The 7,142-nt window shown below is 34.4% G+C and overlaps 1 long non-coding RNA gene across 2 annotated transcripts; it reads right to left on the reverse strand.

Annotated features, from left to right (window-relative positions):
• Positions 1 to 3,619: 3,619 nt before the first annotated feature.
• On the reverse strand, positions 3,620 to 6,866 carry LOC104085673 (uncharacterized). Of its 2 annotated transcripts, XR_683914.4 has the most exons (3): positions 6,850 to 6,866; positions 6,221 to 6,454; positions 3,620 to 3,873 (listed from the first exon to the last, which is right to left on the reverse strand). It is a non-coding gene; the product is annotated as an uncharacterized lncRNA (long non-coding RNA). The 2 variants fall into 2 exon arrangements; XR_011412829.1 differs by lacking the exon at positions 6,850 to 6,866 and having other exon boundaries at positions 6,221 to 6,482.
• Between the last annotated feature and the right edge of the window lie 276 nt (positions 6,867 to 7,142).

The following is a 7,142-nucleotide window of genomic DNA, read 5'->3' on the forward strand; positions in this document are numbered from 1 at the left end:
GAGGTCGCATTTGTGAACCCCCTTGTCGCAGATGCGACATCTGCAGCCTGCTAAATGCAGAGAATTTCGAGACTTAGCTTCATTTTGTTATATTTTTAACCCTAGCTTCGATGGGAGACGATTTTGTGAAGGGATTTTCATACCAAATCATTGGTTAAGTACCTCTAATCAATTCTCAACTACATTTCATGATTTTTCATAAGATTTAACATCAAATTCATGAGAATCTAGGGAAAAATTTGGGGATTTTGTCAAAACTTTGAAAAAATAAAAATTTAGGATATGAGAGTCAAATAGGACTCGGATTTGGAAACAAAATATGTATTTGGACTCGTGAGGCTATGGGTAGTCATGACCTACCCTTGGACCCGGGTTTTGACCGGACGGGCCTGGGGGTTGACTTTTATTGACTTTTTAGAAATTGTATAAAAATCACAACTTTATTAATTGAAATTGTTTTCCATTGCATTGTGTGATGTATTTAAGTCGTCTTTGGCTAGATTGAGTCGAGCGGAGGTGAATTTGTAAAGGAAAAGCTAAATTGAGTATTGAGTTAGCCGAATTGAGGTAAGTGTCTTGCCTAACTTTGTTGAGGGAATTTTTCCTACTATTTGACTTTATTTGCTACATGCGGGGGTGATACATATATGAGGTGACGAGCATATATGCATGTTCCAGGGTTAACCATGCTCGGGGGTAAATTGTGTTATTAATTGTGTCTTGTAAAATCACGTGACCTTCTTGCATCATGCCTTACTTGACTCCTAGATACTAAGAACATAGTATTAAATGTTAGAAACTAAGACTTAGCTTATTATAACTTGATCAAATTTGATGAAATTCTGAGAATACATTGGTGTGTTTAATTCGGTCATCAATATGCATAATCATTAATACATTGCTACGGCCGATATCCTTGAGATACTAGATTCTGTACTTGTGTTGTAGATCATTTGTGAGATTTGTTGGAATACTTGAATAATAAGGTTCTTGCGGGTTTATTAAACTATTGTTGGCTTGGAAAGTTGTGATTGGGATTCATTTGAAATATTCGTTTAAACACTCTCCTTGACGTCATTTATGCTTCCTGCCTTGTTTATCATTGATATACATATGCTTGGTAAGGAAGAGTGTAAAGCACGAAGGGTAATGTCGTGCCTTTGTTTATACATTATCATATGAGGGAGAGTATAAAGCATGAAGGGTTATGTCGTGCCATATTATTGAGAGTAAAAGCATGAAGGGTGATGCCGTGCCATTTCATTTATATTATCATGTTTTAAATTATCATGAGTTCATGGTACAGTGGGTATTTCCGTGCATGTAAGGACGAGGGACATGCATTATGTTTTGATATCTTTCCTTTGTGTATACATTCATGTCGTTACATTGAGCTGTTAATGTTGTATTTATGGTTCTTATGTGACTTGTCGTTAGTGCCCTGTTCTTGTTCTTTATCTTATTTGTTATTGTGTCACTTATGCCTTCTACTTGCTAAACTTGCAAATATCATGCCTACTTCCTGCTGTCATAATTATATCTTTGTCGTATCTATTTTGGTTGCACTTAGTACATGCCTTCTACCGTGTTAGTCATTCATGCATCTACTTGTTAACGCATAAAGATCATGTGTTCCCCTCGTATTCGTTATATTTGTATTTATGCCTCCACCATGCTAGTTAGTTGAAGTTACATTCCTTTTCTTGATTCCTGTCATCACCTTTATGCTTTCTGCCTTGTCTGTTACTGATGCCCTTATGTACATTCTTGTTCATTATTGCTATTTGCATATTTCCTACTTTGTCATTACTGTTATCGGTATATCTGCCATCCGGTTGGTACTGTTGTATGCATTTTTGGTGAGGATAAGATAAATTCACGAAGGGTGTTGTCGTGCAATTGACTTGATATCAGAGTATATTCCTCACGTTATAAAAGTTATGGGGTGACTATTGTGGTTTATTGGTTTCTCTCTAAGGAAAAGATTGGTTGAGATATTGAAAAATATTGAATTGTGATCTCTTCTAGTACTCTGTTATTATTTTGTACATTCGTTTCGTGTACTCTATCATGTTATACTGTAGTATAGTTCTATTGCAAGATTTCGGTACAAATTTTTATTAGTGAGCATCTATTTACTAAAAAACCTCGTCACTACTTCGACGAGGTTAGACAAAATACTTACTGGGTACATGGGGTTGGTTGTACTCATACTACACTTCTGCACCTTGCGTGCAGACTTTTGGAGAGGAGCTGCTGGTGATATCGGTAGCTGACCCTGAAGATGTTCGTGCATTCTGGATATGGCTGCCACTTGTCCTTGCTGGCTTTAGATTTTGTTAATCTGTTTATGTAGCTTTCAAACAGATCGTGTAATTATTTGTATCAGCTTTGTAAATTCTAAATTTTAGAAGCTCATAATTTGTACTACCAATTCTTGGGTTAATTTATAAATGTCCAGATAATTCTTCACTATTTTTCTATAATTTCATTTGGATTGTATTGTCTGTTAGTTGGCTTACCTAGCGGGTTGAGTTAGGTGTCATCACGATTAGTGATTTTTGGGTCGTGACATATGAAGCCACTCAAGACCTAGAACCACTGAACGGACACCAAGGCTCAAAACGACCGGTCAGGTAGTTACACAAGAGAAATGAGCCTTCTCTTAATTTTCCACCCCCTTCTTTAACCTTTTCTTGTTATATATATCATATGCAACGCGACTTTTGAACTTGAAAATTAAAGGATACGGCTATTACCACTAAGAACGGCAGTTTAGAGCGTTTAAGAAAAAAGATATAAAAGAGACAAAATGAAACTTTTAAAAGTTAGTGACTTTTAAATGGCAGTTATTAGCCACTAATGAAGGGGAAAATGCAAAAAAAAAAAAAAAAAAAAAAAAAAAACCTTAAAGTGAGAGGGGAAAATCCAAAAAATTGAGATGATAGATAAATAGGATCCTGGGGCAGAGAGAGGTGCTAACCCATCTATATATATATATATATATATATATATATATATAACTTGAGATAGTCTCTGAAAATGCCAAATATTATAAACAACAACGGAGAAGACGAGCGAACTTATCATTGAAAGTACCAAAAAAGTATAGGATGATTCTATTCCAATTTATTTTTCATATGTATATTTCCGTTATATATGCCTTTTTTTGTTTAAAAATATTCATATGTATACCTTGCCTTATGTATTTGTCATTTTTAATTTTTTGTATTTAGTGTACTTCGAAGGAGTTTTAACGATTAGTCCGAACAAATTCACTAGTATTTAAATATTTACATCGGTTATAAGCTACTGCATAAACACCATATGAATAGTCAACGATTTATTAAGAAACTTTGAGAATTTACAAGATTAGTTATACACAATTGCAAAAAGTTCTATTAGGCGAGCCCAGTACGCTGGGCGTTGGGCGTGTCCGGGGAGTAAGCCCCGACGGCCTAGGCGTAAGTATCATGGAACTAAGCCTCACACATAAGCCCAGGGGCATTTTACGAGTGCTCCACCCCGGGGCGAGTCCCAATTTAAGCCTTTTAAAACAGAGCATACGAGTACAATATTAATAACATAGCCAACAAGCCAGTACATAAGCACCATATGAGTACAATATTAATAACATAGCCAACAGAATTATTTAATAAGTGCCCATAAAGATAACTACATCGGTTTACAAACGATTACACTTTTTTCAAATTTATAACCACCACATTATGTAATAAGACCAGTAGTATACATAGGTATACTAGTTTGTGGCGCACAGATACAACACATAACAAAAACTTATTCAAACAGATGCCTTTGTTGAACAGTAGTTTGCTTGACAAATAGCCATACAACTGCCGAACTTCTCTTTGTCTGAAAATTTGAAAAAATATTGATTAAGTGTTAGATCGCCAAATGCAAGCGAATAGTATGAGTTATGAGTTATAAGTATGGGTATCAAATAGGCCAGATTAGGCAAATTTTGGGCGAATTAAATTGGCTTGGGTCATAACCCTTCCAAAATTTGCTTGAGACCAGGGGCGGATGCAATGTGGTAGATGCGGGTTCAATTGAACTCATAACTTTCGACGCGGAGCAGAATTTTATGTGTAAAATTCATTAAAATTACAAAAATAATGGATATGAACTCATTACTTTAAAATTTAAATATAATGTGTTCAATATTAAAATCTTAAAAATTGAACCCATAGAGTTTAGATTCTGGATCCGCTTCTGCTTGAGACATGGATTAATATGAGTTAAACATCATCCAACTTAAATATCTTTTATTTATTTATAAAAATATTATTCATTCTCTATCTGTTGGGGCAACAATGCTATTAAAATTGGGCCATATTTTATCTTTTTACCCGTTATTGTGTATATAACATAAATATTTTTTCATTCCTTATCCCAATATTAAAGACCTACAAGACCTCCTTTAAAAGAAGGCAATAAATGAAATTTATAAATATAAATAAACCGCTGAAAATAAAATAAAAGAGGAGTATAATTATTCTATGGTGATAGAAGTCCCTAGAGTTCTCAATTCGATTCTAGTTAGAGTGCCCCGCCTATTTCACCGAAAAAGATTTTCTGTCGTAAATGTTTTCTTAAATCCACATCTGGCATTTGGGGTTTACTAGTTGTGTTTTCCATCAACGAACAGAGGCAAACCGAAATACCTTTTTATCTTTGCTTCTCACATCTCAGAACAACACACAGTCTAGCTTTGAGGGCAATTTCTAAAACTTAGAAAGAAGAATGGTGTTTGGTCAAGTAGTGATTGGTCTCTCAGCTTCCAGCAAAACCACTTACGGCTAGAGGAGGACTCAGAATTTGACAGTCACGGGAACAAGGAACACGGTTACATTCAATATAAATTTACCATTGTTCAAAAAAATTAGTAATGAGGTCTTTGTTAATATTTGACTATTTCTTTAAAAATATTACAAATTTATATGAAATTTTTGTCGAAGTTCTCAGGTGTCGTTGACCCCTCTTTCTACCATGTACATCTGCCTTTGCTTACTGCAACGACCTGTCTCAATTCCACCAACTCATTGGACGGTAACTTAAATTTAAAGTGATTTGAAATATATTTGAGTTAAATTTCTGATTTGATTTTTCCGAGTTTGTGAGTTGTTTGGATTGACTGTTGTTCCAATATAATATAAATATCAAGAGAAGTTCAAAACTTAGTGAAGTGATTTCGAGTATATTTGAGCCAGATTTTAGTTAAATTTTAAAAGAGACAGAAGGAAAAGACAAAGTCATTTTTTATATAATGGTGTATAAACAACCTCCTTAGACTATTTCTAACAAGTCTAAACAATACTCCCTCCAAATTGCTTATAAATCATATTCGAATATTAAATACACTTATTTAAGCTTGCTCAATAGACAATAGGGGTTGCTCTGATGGTAAACAACCTCCACTTTCAACCAAGAGGTTGTGAGTTCGAGTCACCCCAAGAGCAAGGTGAGGAGTTCTTGGAGGGAAGGATGCCGAGGGTCTATTGGAAACAGCCTCTCTACCTCATGGTAGGAGTAAGGTCTGCGTACACACTACCCTCCCCAAACCCCACTAGTGAGATTATACTGGGTTGTTGTTGTTGTAAGCTTGCTCAATAATGGTGGATTACCTTAAGAATTTAATTTTCACCAGCCAAATGGATTTGGTTTGTTAGAATTATGTTTGAACCACAATTATTGATTCTGAAATTGGATTAGAAGTTTAAGCTTTAAGAAATAAAACTGAATAGTATTTTCTAGAACCTATTTGAAGTTGAATGTTGAATCTTGGTCTATTATATTTGGGCTATAACTTTACAAAGTTATATATAGGCCACCTGATTGCAATATATGTGTGTGAACTGTACTTATGTGTAATTCTCTTTTTGTTTATTTATTCTTTTACAATTCGTTTAGTCACCAAATCAAAATGACGAAAGCTTTTTCTTTTATTATCATAACTTTATCTAACCAGGTACACCCGTAAAATTTAGGTTTCGATATTTTCATAAGTTTTCTTGCTGATTAATTTGGTTTAAATAGGTCGCCGAAGCTGGGTCAAATATTTGGATGGGTTAACTATTGTTATGCTCAAATTCACGTGTCAATATATATATATATATATATATATATATATATATATATATTATGCACCCAAAATACCACACGAATTAGAGAGAGAGAGAGGAGAGAATATTTATTATACCGTTAAGGAGAATATAGTTCATGCATTTTCCATAAGCGCATTCATGGTTACAAACACCACTTTTATCAGCCGCAATTGAAGCAAAAGACTGGTAACATTCCATAGAGAGGCAATTGCCTAATAGAGCGCACTTTGCCATGCATGAAGGAATGGTGAGAATACATTGAATCGCATAAACAATGCCCCCTGTCCTTACTAGGCAATCCCACACAGATTCAGAAGACACGGGTCGCCCTGAAAAGAGAAGGATTAATGAATTTTAATAAAGATTCATGAATACTTATAGTCACACATGCATAAGAATTAATGCATTTTAATAAAGAGACGAAATGTGAACCACCGTGTGTCACACTGGATGAATAATTTTGCCATAATTATTTTTCCAATTTTGGACATACTAGTTAGGATTTTTGTGGAGTATCTTGGACTAAAAAATGTCCCACTTTGTTAGAGCATTAAATACACCAATTAGTTTAAAGCTTTTGTGAGCAAGATTTATTTACTCTCTTCACGGTAATACCTTATTATGTGACTTTAATGCTTAGTGTTTTTATTCTAGTTTTCATGAGTAGATAACTTAATTACTAAGGTTGTGAATCCAATGATGGGTGTAATGTATGTGTGTTTACCATTGAATCCTATTATTTCTATAATTCAGGGACTAGAAAATAATTTAAACCTATTTCATTCCCCCGATTTGGTACTCGGCATGGTCATGAATACTTATAGTTACACATGCAAGAATTAGCATATTCATAGTTTAGTCTTTACCTTTCATTGTTTTGTCTTTTGCTTCAGAAGAATCAATGCATTTTAATAAAGAGACAAAATGTGAACCACCATGCGGCCGGCCGTGTGTCACACTACATGAATAGTTTTGCCATAATTATTTCTCTAATTTTGGACCATTAAAAATAGACTA

The sequence above is a fragment of the Nicotiana tomentosiformis genome, chromosome 12, assembly GCF_000390325.3.
Source record: "Nicotiana tomentosiformis chromosome 12, ASM39032v3, whole genome shotgun sequence".
NCBI lineage: Eukaryota > Viridiplantae > Streptophyta > Magnoliopsida > Solanales > Solanaceae > Nicotiana > Nicotiana tomentosiformis.